The sequence below is a fragment of the Triticum dicoccoides genome, chromosome 5B, assembly GCF_002162155.2.
Source record: "Triticum dicoccoides isolate Atlit2015 ecotype Zavitan chromosome 5B, WEW_v2.0, whole genome shotgun sequence".
Taxonomy (NCBI): Eukaryota; Viridiplantae; Streptophyta; class Magnoliopsida; order Poales; family Poaceae; genus Triticum; species Triticum dicoccoides.
In genome coordinates this window covers 64,950,780-64,965,084 of record NC_041389.1, presented here as the reverse complement: position 1 = coordinate 64,965,084, position 14,305 = coordinate 64,950,780, and the positions used below count along the sequence as shown (strand labels likewise).

The window sequence follows — 14,305 nt, the reverse complement described above, 5'->3', positions numbered from 1 at the left end:
CGTCGACGGCACGGTGTCGTGGTTTAGTCTCGGCTCGCCGCTGCAGTTCGAGCGCCCGTGGTGCCCCTTGTTGTGATGTTTTGGGTGTGCTTTGTGGAGTTCTATGCCAGGTGATGCCCTCCGACTACACCTGTGGCACATAGGTGCCGTGGCGTCGTCTCGGCCCGGCGTGACCGTTCGAATGTACCCCATGACACAGGTGGTGTCGCAGCGTTGTGCAGTCTTGGTTGCCCGGTGTTTTCTGATTGCGTCGATGGTGCAGTGTCATGGTTTAGTCTCGGCTCGCCGCTGCAGTTCGAGCGTCCGTGGTGCCCCTTGTTGTGTTGTGTCCACCCCCTCGCCATGTGTTATCTGTGTTGTTTTTCATTATTTCTTCTTCCCGTGCCCTCTGTACTTCTGGTTCACTTGAACCCTATCTTGTATTAGGCTGTAAAGCCTATAGGCAACAAATGAATACAATTCAGGTGGGGAGGATTTCTTCTCCCCCCGGTGACAATTCAAAAAAAAAATATCTACAGGTTGCGGACGTCCGGAAATGGACGGATGTCCGGTGGCCGGACGTCCGATGAGCTAGGAAATCCGTAAAATCTGTTCTGTAATCGGATGCCGGACGCCCGCTAGGTAGCGGATGTCCGGTGGTTCCTGGGGCTCCGGACGTCCAGTAAAGTGGCGGTCGTCCGGTGGGTCGGGGTCAACGCGGGATTTGAGCTCCGGGACGCGATTTTGGGCGGAATAAGTGGATTTCGGGGTAGAAATTGATGAGATTTCGTGGATGAAAGACGGGGAAACTTTGGGAAATGCTAGATCCACTCGAAACCAAGCAAATCCATGGACCAGAATCAACAAAACATCATCAAACCAACAAATCACAAAAAAATTTGGGGCTATTTTTGGTGGGGATTTTAGATATTTAGGACGAAATCAAGCAAAAGAAGACTAGAAAAAGAGGGGTAGGGGCTCCAAATTCGTGATCAACCTTGCTCTGATCCAAGATGATGTAGGATAGAACCCTAGACGCCCGATCTTTCACGTTTGGAGGGAATCCTACCAAGAACACGAAGAACACGAGAGGGGAAACGAGGGAAACACACGAGAAAACACTCAACCAATGAGAATAAGGTCACACATATGCTAGATCTTCGAGACACAAAGTGATACAAGATCTGAATACAACAAAGGACGATACATAGGGTAACCGGTTCTTCTCTATGAGGAGGTCTTGAAGAGGGTCTTCTCCGAGAGGAGGTCTTGAATCCAATGAGGATCTTCTCCGAAGAGGTGTCGGTCCCTCGCGGTGGAGTAGATCCAGATGGATGAGCAAGGCTCTGTCTCAAAGTATGAGCTATCACAATGCTAACCCTAACTAGGAGGAGAGGAGTATGTATAGTCTAGGACCACGAAGGGGTAAGTGGGGGATACATGGGCCTCAGCCCGCAACTGGACACAACCAGCGACCGGGCGTCCGCTGGGCACCGGACGTCCGGTGGTTCCAGGGGGACCGGTCGTCCGCTAGCGTCGGACGTCCGCTGAAAGTGTTCTGTGGTCGGGACACCGGACGTTCGGAAGTCTCGAACCTCCGTTAATATTGCCGGACGTCCGGTGCGGGTCGGAAGTCCGCTCGCTGGGAGGTCTGTAGCTGGCGTAGGCTGGTCTTCAGGCGTTGGTCGTCCGCCGAGGGCCGGACGTCCACTCGCTGTGAGAGGCCGGTCGTTCGGTGCCGTCCGGACGTCCGCTCGCTGGAGCTTCTTCGGTAGTTCCTCTTCTTGTTACTCGCGCTTGGTGTCCTCGCCGTCTTGTCCAATGCTCCTAGCCGTTCCGTGGTCTTCCTCTTGGTTCCTAATCATGCATAGCACACACGTTTGACGTAGTAGCCATGTCTCACATGTAGAAAGTGAAGGTTCGGAGAGGAGCGAGTTCACCTTGTGTCCAATGGCGTATAGTCGAGGTCTCATCTTATGTACCCTTGGGTCATGGGGAGTGGTCGAAGTGGACATGGGTATGATCGTAGGATGCTCCGCATCACTAAAGGTCCCTGGTTACAGCACACCGGTACATTTTGGTGTCTTGATTTCCTTTGCGTATCCTCTTGATGAAGGAGGATTGGGTGAGATTATTGTTGCAACAACAAGAATTGAAACTATGCTGGGTGATACAACAATAGCTGTTCATCCAGAGGATAAAAGATATAAGCATCTGCATGGAAGATATGCAATTCACCCCTTCAATGGCAGAAAACTAAAAATAATCTGCGATGCTGTGTTGGTAGATCCCACTTTTGGCACCGGGGCTGTCAAGGTGTGAAATAAATTTTTTTTAGAAAAGGAGGATGACCCCCGGCCTCTGCATCTGGGCGATGCATACTGCCACTTTATTAATTATTCTCACAAGACCTTACAAAGTCATACAACAGTAAGACTAAAGCCGCCGTCTAAGCAACAAACTGTCGCTACACCTATCCAGTTGATGAAGGGGCGCAGATAGCCTGGGCCTAATACCAAACAGACATCGCAGCCAAGCCTAACATCTAAGACCTGAGACCCCAACCTAGCCACTTGTCGGGTCTGGGGCACACACTGGTTCGGCATGCTCTCAGAGGCCGCCGCCGCCAACTGCCACCGCTCCATCTTCAGAACTGTACTGATGCATCAACCTTGCTCGGTCAAGCTATCATCGACGCCACCACGGCGCCCAACGGCACCTCCTCCCTGCGCGCAAATAGCTGAGCACGTCGCGGTCGCCACTGATACACCTCAGCGCCATGCTGCCAAGTATCAGCAGCCGACACAGCTTGAAGTCCTTGGAAGATCTGTCGTGCGTAGCACCTGCCGACCAGGCATGACAAAGTGTAGCACCTGTCGGTCAGGCATGACAAAGCGTAGCACCTGTCGGTCAGGCATGACTTGACATCTCCACCGAAGCTCCGTGCAAGACGAAGCCGCTCCACCTCCTGCCTCTGACTTCCAGCGCTGCTCCACAAACGATGCTCCCAAGAGAGAAACGACACCGCAGTGTCGCCATCGTCCGATCTGGAACACCAGATCCTAGGGTTTCCCCCGGAGCAACACGAGTGGGTCGACAGTAGTTACACGACGATGCCTCCATCAAGGTAACGTCGAGGACACCGCCATTGCTTGCCTTCGGCTCGGTTTTCACCGGCAACCATGTTTCCCCGACTCGTAGCCAGGACTAGATGACGGATCTGGAGATCCGACCACCCAGCCTCAGGCCGACCACCTCCGACGGAGGAGATGACCACCACCGCCATGTCCCGCCTCCATGGAGAAGGGCCGTCGGACTCCACCACCGTCAGTAGCTGCACATGTAGCACAACCACCAATAGCACATCTCGAGCACCCCGGGGATGCCTCCCCGACCTGCCTCGACGCCGATCCAAGGCCGAGCGCAAGCAACAAGACGAATCCGGCGAGCAACTAGCAAAACCGCATGCACCACGGATGCCAGCCCGAAGGGGATCTCGCCCGACTCTGCCTAGCACAGGTGCCATCGCCCCCGCGTCATCCAGATCCGGCAGATCGACCACCGGCCGCCGTAACCATTACCAGCACGCAGCCCGCCTCGTGCAGCCCTCCACGCCCGCCACCGTGGCAGCCCAGCGTCGCCGCGCCCCGCACAACGTCGCGTTCCGGCCAGGGTAGATCGCCCCACGGCGATCCCGCCTTGCGGGAAGGAGAAAGCGCCCCGCCGCCGCCCAGGCAAGGCCGGCTTCGCCCGCCGGCACGCCCTGGCGGCGGCGAGGGGAGGGATGGGGAGAAGGTCGCGGTTCGGCGGCGGCTAGGGTTTCCTCCCCTGCCGCCCGTGGGAGCACCAGAGGAGGTCGCGAGAGCAGGAGTCCCTTTTAAAATGAGAGGTACCTGCAGCGTCGTCCAAGACCTGGGCTGCCGAGTGTCTCAAGGTGTGAAATAATGCCGACTGACTTATATTTTTATCTCATTTTACCTAGTTGAAACTTGTGCATGCACTGACCCCTCTTAACCTGTGTTGTTGTTTGCTTTTTATGCAGATTACACCAGCCCATGACCCAAATGACTTTGAGGTTGGAAAGCGACATAACCTAGAGTTCATCAATATCTTCACAGACGATGGGAAAATAAACAGCAATGGAGGCACACAATTTGAAGGAATGCCAAGATTTACTGCTCGGGTTGCTGTCATAGAAGCATTGAAGGCAAAGGTAGTACTGGACTCATATCATTCACATCAAAATATAGGTGATCTAGTTTTCAAAGAAAGGGTTGTTGGGGGTACTGCAGTTGTTTAATAGAAATTTGTCGCATGTCTACAAATCCTCTATTCTTAAATAGTTGTAACCCACTACCTAATTTCACTACACATGCAACCCTTCCACATCAACAACAATGCATGTATGCCAGTCATCAACCTACGAGCTCACTACCTACTTGTCTTATGCATGCGTTCCTTCCGCTTCAACAAATAATGCATGTTTACCACAGCATCAGACTACCATCACATTATAATTAATCCTCACCGTTATCATGTCATCAGTCTAGCTATTTTCAAAAGTGTCACAGCGGCAACGCGCAGATTACCATCTAGTTTTCATAAGTATAAGAGGGGACAAAGTGAAATAACTTTAACTTTGTACTAATATTTTTTTTCTTGCATTTAATAGAAAGAGTACTCATAGTACTAGTTTTTTTTTTTGCGGGTGAGTACTAGTGTTATCCATAAGAATTCATAAATTACGTTATAAATGAAATGTGCACTTCTACTTTGGCTTGGCTGTCCTTTAAAACTTTGAGTGGTCTTGGTTTCTGTCTACCTAGCTGATTTTCTTGAACCTCAAGCCTGTCCAAGGTCATGCTTTTGTGGTTGGGTATCCATAGTTAGTCATGTCATTTCTTGGAAATATCTTGTATGGATGTGGAATCCAGGGATAAATATATTAACTTTACTTGGTCGTTTTTCAATTTAGTTTCTTTGTTATCATTTACAGTTTGTTTTCATTCGGATTTTGCTAAGTAATTCAGGAATAACAATGTTTTATTCTGCTTGACAATAGCTTGTACAAGGACACGAAAAAGAACGAAATGAGTTTGGGCATTTGTTCAAGAAGTAATGATGTAGTGAAACCCACGATGAAACCTCAATGGTTTGTTAATTGCAATACCATGGCAAAGGCAGGTGTTGATGCTGTAAGATCCAAAAAAATCGAGATTATTCCGCAGCAATATGAACAAGACTGGTACAGGTATATGTCTATCCTTTTTGCCTAGATGAGAAACATGCCACCTCTCGAAGATGCCATGCCAAAACAACAAAAGTGGAAGTAATATGATCAATCTATTATCGTTGTCCTTGCAGATGGCTTGAAAATATACGTGATTGGTGTGTCTCAAGGCAACTCTGGTGGGGCCATCGTGTACCTGCGAGGTATGTGACACTTGAAGATGATCAAGTGACCGATCTGGGTTCCAACAATGAACGTTGGATAGTTGCAAGAAATGAAAGTGATGCGAACCTTGAGGCAAAGCAAAAGTATCCGGGGAAGAAATTCCAGTTAAATCAAGATCCTGATGTGTTGGATACGTGGTTTTCATCTGGTCTATTCCCATTAACAGTACTTGGTTGGCCAGATGATACCGCTGATCTTAGGGCTTTCTACCCTGGCTCAGTACTCGAAACTGGACTTGATATTCTCTTTTTCTGGGTAGCCCGTATGGTTATGATGGGAATGCAACTAGGTGGCGATGTGCCGTTTGAAAAGGTAATGGCACAAATGGGCACACCCTGCCCATAACAGTAATACATAAGTCTCTGCACTCCCCCTTGACACGGTGAAACTGTGCTTAGGTAAAACTATAACTAAGAGTCCAAAACTGTCATTCTACCTTTAATCTTGGCAGTATGTGTAGATATATTTCTACAAACTAGAATCTCCACATGGGGCTACTTTGTATGTGTAATTTCTTCTCAAAATAACACACTGTTAGTTCCCCAGATATTTGTTGATGAATTGACGAACTTGATCATTTTGAGATATTCTCTGCCCCGCCATTTGTCTCTACAAGCCGCTCTAATTTCGTCCCGAATGAACTCTGTTGCTCTACTGAGTTGATCCTGTAATGTAATACTAAATGCATAAACTTGCAGACTTACCTTTCATTTCTGGCTGCAAGATATTTTTCGGTCTGCATTTGAAAATTACTTATCGAGCCAACCATATTGATCTACAGCCTATTTGAACTATACGAGTCAAGTGAGGCAATCTAGTTGAATGTATGCTTCAATTGTATATTGAGTAATGACCACGCCTTCTTTTGCACGTTTATTTGCATCCTATGATCCGTGATGCACATGGTCGGAAAATCTCCAAATCGCTTGGGAATGTCATTGATCCCCTTGACGTGATAAATGGTATAACACTTGAAGAACTCCTCAAACGTTTGGAAGAAGGAAATCTGGATCCAAATGAACTGGAAATTGCAAGAGAAGGGAAGAAGAAAGATTTTCCTGATGGAATTCCTGAATGTGGCACTAATGCCCTCCGCTTTGCACTGATTTCTTACACTTCTCAGGTTGTAGTCACACCCATTTGATTTTATGTTATATTGTGCTTCCAGTTCACATCTTTTAACATAATTTTTGTTTTGTTTTACAGTCTGATAAGATAAATCTGGATATCAAGAGAGTGGTGGGGTACAGACAATGGTGCAATAAATTGTGGAATGCCATTCGTTTTGCAATGGTCAAGCTTGGTGGACAGTACACTCCGCCGGCAACTGTTGTTGTGTCTCAGATGCCACCAATTTATAAATGGATACTCTCAGTACTTAACAAGGCTATTGGGAAGACTGTCAGCTCATTAGAAGCATATAAATTCACAGATGCAACATCTGCTATATACTCATGGTGGCAGTACCAACTATGTGATGTATTCATAGAGGCCATAAAACCGTACCTTTTCAATGACTCTCAAGAGTTCGAATCAGCCAGAGCTGCCTGTAGAGATGCATTATGGATTTGCCAGGACACCGGCTTGCGCCTGCTTCACCCATTCATGCCCTATGTAAGAGAAGAGTTATGGCAGTGGCTTCCTCAGCCTAAATATTCTTGCAGGAAAGGTTCCATCATGTTATCAGAATACCCATCTGTTGTTAAGGTAAACACTCAAGATGATTGTAAGTAGATCCAGAGAACTTCACCTTTAGATACCTATATTTACCAGTGGGAAGACACTATTCTTTATCACAAGAATGGGCATATGATAATCTTGAAAATGGAATCGATATGGTCCTGGACACTGTGAACAAACTAAGATCCCGGAGGCCACCAACGAATACAAATGAAAGGTTGATCAACTTTCTGGACTTCCCTGTTTCTGTATTATGCAGGCTAACTTCTTGATTGCCTCTTGTTCAGTACATCTGGCTTGCCGAAACATAATATCCTATTGCCTCTTCTTTCATGTACAGGCGACCTACTTTTGCACTTTGTCGAAGCCAAGAGATTGCTGCCATTGTTCAATGCTATCAATATTTAGCCGTCACTCTTTCTTCTATCTCGTCCCTTAAGGTTTTCACGTTACACTTTCATGTGATTATTCTTTTTATATTAGGGAAGTGCCTGTTTTTTCTGCCATGCCATCTGAAATTAGTTTGTACTTTGTTCTTTGTAATTTATGCTGAAACCATAAGTCGAGCTATCCTGTAGTGGACTTGCAAGGTCATTGCATATATGGAAGGTTAAAGTTCCTTTGCGGATTAAAATTTTTATGTGGTTTGTTCACAAGCAAGTTATTCTCACAAAGGACAACCTACTTAAGAGGCGATGGGTAGGAAACTCGCGGTGTTGTTTTTGTGCTCAGGATGAGACAATACAACATTTATTTATTGAATGCCCACTTGCCAAGTTACTTTGGAGAACGATTCATATAGCCTTTAATATCAATGCTCCAGTAGATATTGCGTCTATGTTTGGGACGTGGTTGGCTGGGATTGAACAGATCATGGCAGCTCGTATTCGGATTGGAATATGCGCGCTATTATGGGCCATATGGAACTGCAGAAATGATATGATTTTTAACAGACAACACAACTTAACTGTTTTGCAGGTTATCTTCAGAGCTACAACTTGGATCCGTACATGGTCCTTACTCACTCCTATGGACTCCAGGGAGCCTTTGGTTACTGGGTGCAACCAATGGGAGATGGTGGCTCGGGGTATATTCAACCGGTTCGGATGGCGTTCGCATAATAGGATAGGAGTCTAGAGAGCTTATCCTTATTTTTACCGTATCGGTTGTCTTTGCCAGCTTGTATTTTTCCAGTTTTTGTTTTTTGTTTTGCTCCGTTTGCGAGCTGTAAGACAATCATGACGATACTTTCTGGATTTTTAATAAGAGAGCCGCATGCATCATCATGATGCAGAGGCCGGGGTATGCCTCCATTTCCAAAAATCCTGTAGTGGACTTTAACCACTGATGTGATATTGAAAATTCTGCAGCTCCTGGCAGAGAGTGATCAAACTCCACCTGATTGCGCAACTGCTGTCGCGAACAAACATCTGAGCGTGTACCTCCAGCTTTAAGGAGCTCTAAATGCGGAAGCTGAGCGTGAAAAGCTAAAGAAAAAGAGAGACGAAATTCAGAAGTAAGTCTACATTGTCTCTTCCAGCTGGTTTGAACAGTGAAGATATATGCCTAGGTTTCTTTTTTGTACTTGATTGTATCAGTACGTAGCATGGTTTGCTGTGGATGTGTGCAGGCTACGGCATGCCCTGTCACAGAAGATGGATGCTTCGGGCTACAGAGAGAAGACTCCTCAGGGCGTCCAAGAGGAGGAGATGAGGAAAACTGTCTGCCTTGTTGGAGCAACTGGAGGTCATCGGTGAAGCTGAAAAGAAGCTAGACGCGAAAACTGTCGATGCTTGATGAGCATCTCTGTTATGATTTGTGATGTGGCATTTTTGTATATACGTTGATGTCGCATTTGTCGCTGGCAATGCTCAGATTTGCAGAAAGTCAAGTGGAAGGTTGGGCTTGATTGCAGTTCCACCACATTTTGCAGCGTGAAGAATATTACTTACAACTCATAGATTTGCATGTGTATATGCAACGGATCAGTTATGAGCATTTTTCTTTTTAAATATGCATTGCCTCTTATAACCACCGGCAGACATGCACCGTTTCCCTTTGCGAATATCTTGTGTGCTTTGTTATTTGTACCGAGCACGGACTTGAATGAATTTAAATAATTTAAGTTATTTATGCATGGTATGTATGTTTGTACTCCAACTTATGTGTGGAATAGCAAAGTTACAAAGGAAGCAAAATTAAGAAACCATTTGAACACGGGTGCATGTCATAGATGGTGTTTTAGCTTGGTGCTCGTAGATTATGAAGAACGTGTGCTTATCTATGAGTGTAGTGAGTTTTTGCACAAAAAGTCCATCAGTGTGGTGCATGACCGTTCCGGTGGACAACCGCCATAGCCTTACCTTGCTTCCACCCAGATACTGTACCTCCCGCCTCGAGAGAGTAAAATTCTATCTCCAGAACCATATATACATTCCACCGGGCCAAAAACTTTGGCTCGAAGTTCATAGAAAATGTTGCGTGCAACTTTGGCGTGAAGTTCATGGAAAACCAGCGTTCAATACAAGGTTCCCACCTTCACGCATGATATTATGGAAAGTAATTCATGTCTCAGGCCAAAGCTTGGTCAGCAAGAGTTATCCACATAGATGGTATTTATTTACAAAAGTTAATACGTACTAGCAAAATCGGAGAAAACATTTAACGCATTCAAACCTATCTGAAGAAAGCATTTAATGCATTAAAACCCGGATCCTCTATATAAACCCATACCACCAAGGCTCAGGAGTAAACATTGCAACAACACCACCTAGATCCAGATTAGAAAGAAGCTCCAGCATCTCCTCATGGCAATCCTCGGCAAGAGTACTAGTGTTGTGTGCCTCATAGCCCTAGTGCTCATGGCCACCGTTCTCTCCTCACGTGCCTTCTACCATGGTTCGTTTTTCTTCACCAATGATATTATTTCTAATCTGAAAATCCACTTTTACATAGTGTACATTCTGCGGTCATGAGACACATGGATATTAGTATCACCGCATCCACTATTTCTAGATCTATCAAGTACTTGATGCAATTTTTGCAATTAAACTACGCTAATGCATCTGATTCTCAGGATGCGACATCGGTCCATTTCCCGGGGAAAAATGTCCCGAGCTATGTGAAAAAGCATGCGGTAAGCCCGGCGCTTGCTCATCAGACGGTCCCGAGTCTTACTGTTGCTGTGAACCAGTACGCCAAGATGGATCCATGAGGCCTCAGGAGGTTACTGAAATGATACAAACATAGTGTCATGGATCACCAGAACCATGTCGAATAAATGTGCTAGGTCTTGTTGAACTTGTATTGAATTTGATAGTATCGTGTGTTCCTCGGTTGGATCGAATGAACTTGTATATATTCCCCATTTAATAAACTTTGTTTTTGTTGGCCCCATTTGCATATGGTACACGATCCTGAGCCGTGTGTGATACATGTAACAAAAAATATACTCGCTCCATTCCTTAATATAAGATGTATTTTTTGGACGCGGTAACCAAGAAACATAATTGAGGAGCATTTTGGACGAAAATATCCTAAACAATTATGTAGTTTGCAGCTTAATTAGCGGCAACTAAATAACAAACGACCTAATAAAAGGCGACTAAATCTCGCTACACCAGAATAAAATCAATCGGTGGGATAGGAGAGAGGGCGAAATGTAAGTGCATACAATTAGGGAGAGAGATTTTTTTTTATCTAAGGCAGGTAATGGATGGTGGAAGGGTACGCACGGAAAACTAATACACCTTATATCAAGGAACAGAGGGAGTATTTGCTAAACAACATGTCTATGTCTATCTTTATCTCTTTTCTCTATTTCTACTACTTATAGAAGCGCGAGTTTTGTGAATCCTACAAATTCTTCCCAGTCACATTGTATCACATCAAAACACCATTGTTAGAAATTAAATAGTTTCATTAGGAATTGAATGCCTTAATTCGGAAACAAATATCTCTATTGCTTATTACTTATAAAGCGCAAGTTGTGTGAATCCTACAAATCCTCTCTACTCACAAATAAACAACGGAGCACCAGATCCACCGAATGATGTATCACATCAAAACACCATTGTTAGGAATTTAATAATTCCATTAGGAATTGAATGCCTAAATTAAGAAACAAATAAATTAGGAATTGAACGCCACAATTTGGAAACATCATTATTAGAAATAAAAAATCAATTATAAATTTTGCCTTAATTAGGAAAGAAATAATTTGGAAAATTAATGCCTCAATTAAGAAACACATCACCCTTATACAAAATTAAAAACAAATCAGGTGAACGAAAAAAGAGCTGCTCGTGTGACATCTGCACGCCCAGCCGGCACGAATCGTTTTCCTTTACTCTCATGGTTTTTCTTAAATGGTATTTTTTATTTTATTTTTGCAGGGTGTCAAGCTTTTTTTCGTGGTAATATGTATTGTATTCGTATCATAAAGATTAAAGTACAAGTCACGTAAGGATCCACATGACAAAACTAAAAAGATAATATAACCTCTCCGAGCTTGACACCAACCTCCGTCGCCTGCCTCCGACGCCACCACATCAGCCACCAACTGAAAGAATGACGGATCACCTCCTCGCCCGAGATCGACGCGGCTCCATTGCTGATATGTAGCTTTGCGTACCTCCATGGTGGCTGACCAAAAGTGAAGCCCTTGCCGTTAAACGAATCAGACCAGGGCAACACCCCGGACACTTCATCGAACTCCAGATATGGTACCCCATCACGACTAAGACACCGAAGGACAAAACTATACCTGCCATCCACGAACCACGAACCCGGCACACATTCCATCTTCCAGATGTCATCAATGCAGATCACAATCTGCATCCACTCCTGGACTACCTCCCAAGCTCCGCGTCGATGCTGGAAGGGTGCCAAGCTTTGCCAGGAAGTCTTTACTGAGTTCACGAACTGTATTCCTGTAGTTAGAGCATCTCCAATAGATGATGCAAATTTGGATATGTAAAAATTTACATCTCCAAAAAGTGCTTTTTTGCATCTCCAAAAAAGTGCCAACTCCAACAAATGATGTATATTGATGATGTAAAAGTCCAACTCCAATAGATGATGTAAATGAAGATGTAAAAAGAGTCGGGAGTAGCGCCGGCGGTCGAGTGCCGAGAGCCGGGAGGAGTGTCCGCGGACCGAGCGATGGCAGCACGTGAGCCGGTGGTCGAGCGACAAGAACTCGGAGGTCCAGCGGCGGCATCTCGAATGGCCAGCGGCGCGGTTGTGAATCGAGTAGCGGATTGGTCGTCGCAGGGTGGCGCCTGTGCGGCGCGAGAAGGCCGAGACTGGCGGCGGAAAAGCGGCAGCGGCATGGCAGTAGGTGTGCTGCTCAAATCCGGCGCCAGAGGGGAGAGCTTAAATCATGTGGCGGCACGGCGGCAATTCGGTGGCGGTGATGTGGCTAATTCGGCCAATTTGGAGGCGTGCGACGGCGGATCAGCGACGGATCCGACAGCGGCGGCGGTGGAGCTGCCAGATTTGACACCTCGGCGGCCACGGTAGCGCAGAGGGAGGCAAGGATAGCCGGCGGGGTCGCAGTGGTGCCAGGATGAACGGACGAGTGGCGGCGACAGTATTTTCGGCCAGAAATCGCCGGCGGCAGAGGCGGGCGGCAGCAGGCGGGCGGGCGGAATGAAACTGAAAAAGCGGTTGGCGGTTCGCGAGTTTTACATCTCCTGTAGATGAAGATGTATATTTACACCGCGAAGTGTTGCAGTTTGCATCTCCGCCTAGGCGGAGATGTAATTTTTTTCATCTACATCATCTGTTGGAGAAGGGTTTTGAGGCATCAGAGATACAAAAGTTAGGTATTTTTTTTCGCGAATACGCAAAGCTTGCATATCATTTCATTGATAGGAGGAAGAATGAGTACAGTTAAGGGTTCAACACATCACACGAACGCAGATAGGCGTGAACATGGTGCCCGGAGCAGGGGAACAAGGGATGCTCGGCCCGAATAGAGGATACATCACAGCTAAACCTACCAAACCCAACCCAAGCACGGCAATGCCGAACCAACAAGAGCACCAACATCTCTAGAACCGAAACAGGGGACACTGCGAGCGAGCAAGTAGCGCCTTCAAGAAGGAGGACGACGCCGAGACGCCGTCGCCATCCGGTCCAGAGGAACCAGACCTAGGGTTTCCCCTGAGCTCAAAGAGGGGCGCAGTCGAGGGCCTTGACAACGCCTCCAAGAAGGAAACGACATCCGCGGATGCCGCCGCCGCCAGCGTCGGTAAGCCGAGCAGGGATTTCTCCCTGGCCTGAGGCTGAGCAATCCCGTAGCCACCGTGTCTGGAAATGAAGATGAGGAGGACAACGTTGGTCGGAGCCACCATGTCGGAAGGGAGTTGGCGGGGCTGCATCTGCCGTCGGAGGATGGCACCGCCTCCGAACTCACGAGCACGGATCTAGCAAAGGGGAAGCATTGAGGTGTACAAGGTAGGGCAGGAGGCGAAGCAGACCACATGGAGGGTTGGGCGACGGCGAACAGCAACGCCGGCAAGCTAGGACCGGAGGGACGCAGATCCTAGCTACCGTGGCCATAGCCGTTGAAACATCGGGGAGCCACGCGAGCTGGAAGGAACGCAGCCGCTGGGTCACCGAGGCCGGAGCCACCCGCCGAAGGACGCTGGCAGCCATGGACACCAGAGAGACGCGTGTCCAAGGTCGCCGGGACCGGAGCGGCTCCAGCAAGTACCCTCCTTGAGGGGCTTCAAGACTGCCACTAACACTGTAGTCTCGTTGCCACCGCGTGAGCTGTCGCCGTGGCTCGGGGGGAGAGGAAGGATCGCCGGTGACGAAGGGGGCGGCCTGCAGGAAGGGAGGCCGCGAGCACCTCCGCAATCGGCCGCAGTACCTATGTCCAACCCAAGACCAGCAGCACCAGCAGAGCTGGGCCGCGCACGGAGGGAGGAGAGGAGGACTGCAGGGGGCGGCGCCGAGCAGCCGTGGCCGGCACGCCGCGCCCGCCGCGGACCGGCAGAGACGTGCATCAGCTGGGAAGAGGGCCCCCGCGCAGGAGCAACAAGACGCGGAGCCGGGGGCAGGGGCGGGGGGTGGATGGCGCGCGGGGGACGGATCCGCCCTGCAGCCACCTTCCTGGAGCGCGACACGGCCTTGCCGGCTGGCACTCCGGCGCGGCGCGGCAGAAGTGGGCAGGGGGATCCC

At 47.8% G+C, this 14,305-nt stretch overlaps 1 long non-coding RNA gene and 1 pseudogene across 1 annotated transcript; both read left to right on the top strand.

Moving 5' to 3' along the window:
- The first annotated feature begins 3,248 nt into the window (after nt 1–3,248).
- LOC119309087 lies at nt 3,249–8,057 on the top strand (annotated as a pseudogene).
- Nucleotides 8,058–9,879: 1,822 nt separating this feature from the next.
- On the top strand, nt 9,880–10,510 carry LOC119307395. The gene is made up of 2 exons (XR_005149290.1): nt 9,880–10,012; nt 10,191–10,510. It is a non-coding gene; the product is annotated as an uncharacterized LOC119307395 (long non-coding RNA).
- Nucleotides 10,511–14,305: the final 3,795 nt, after the last annotated feature.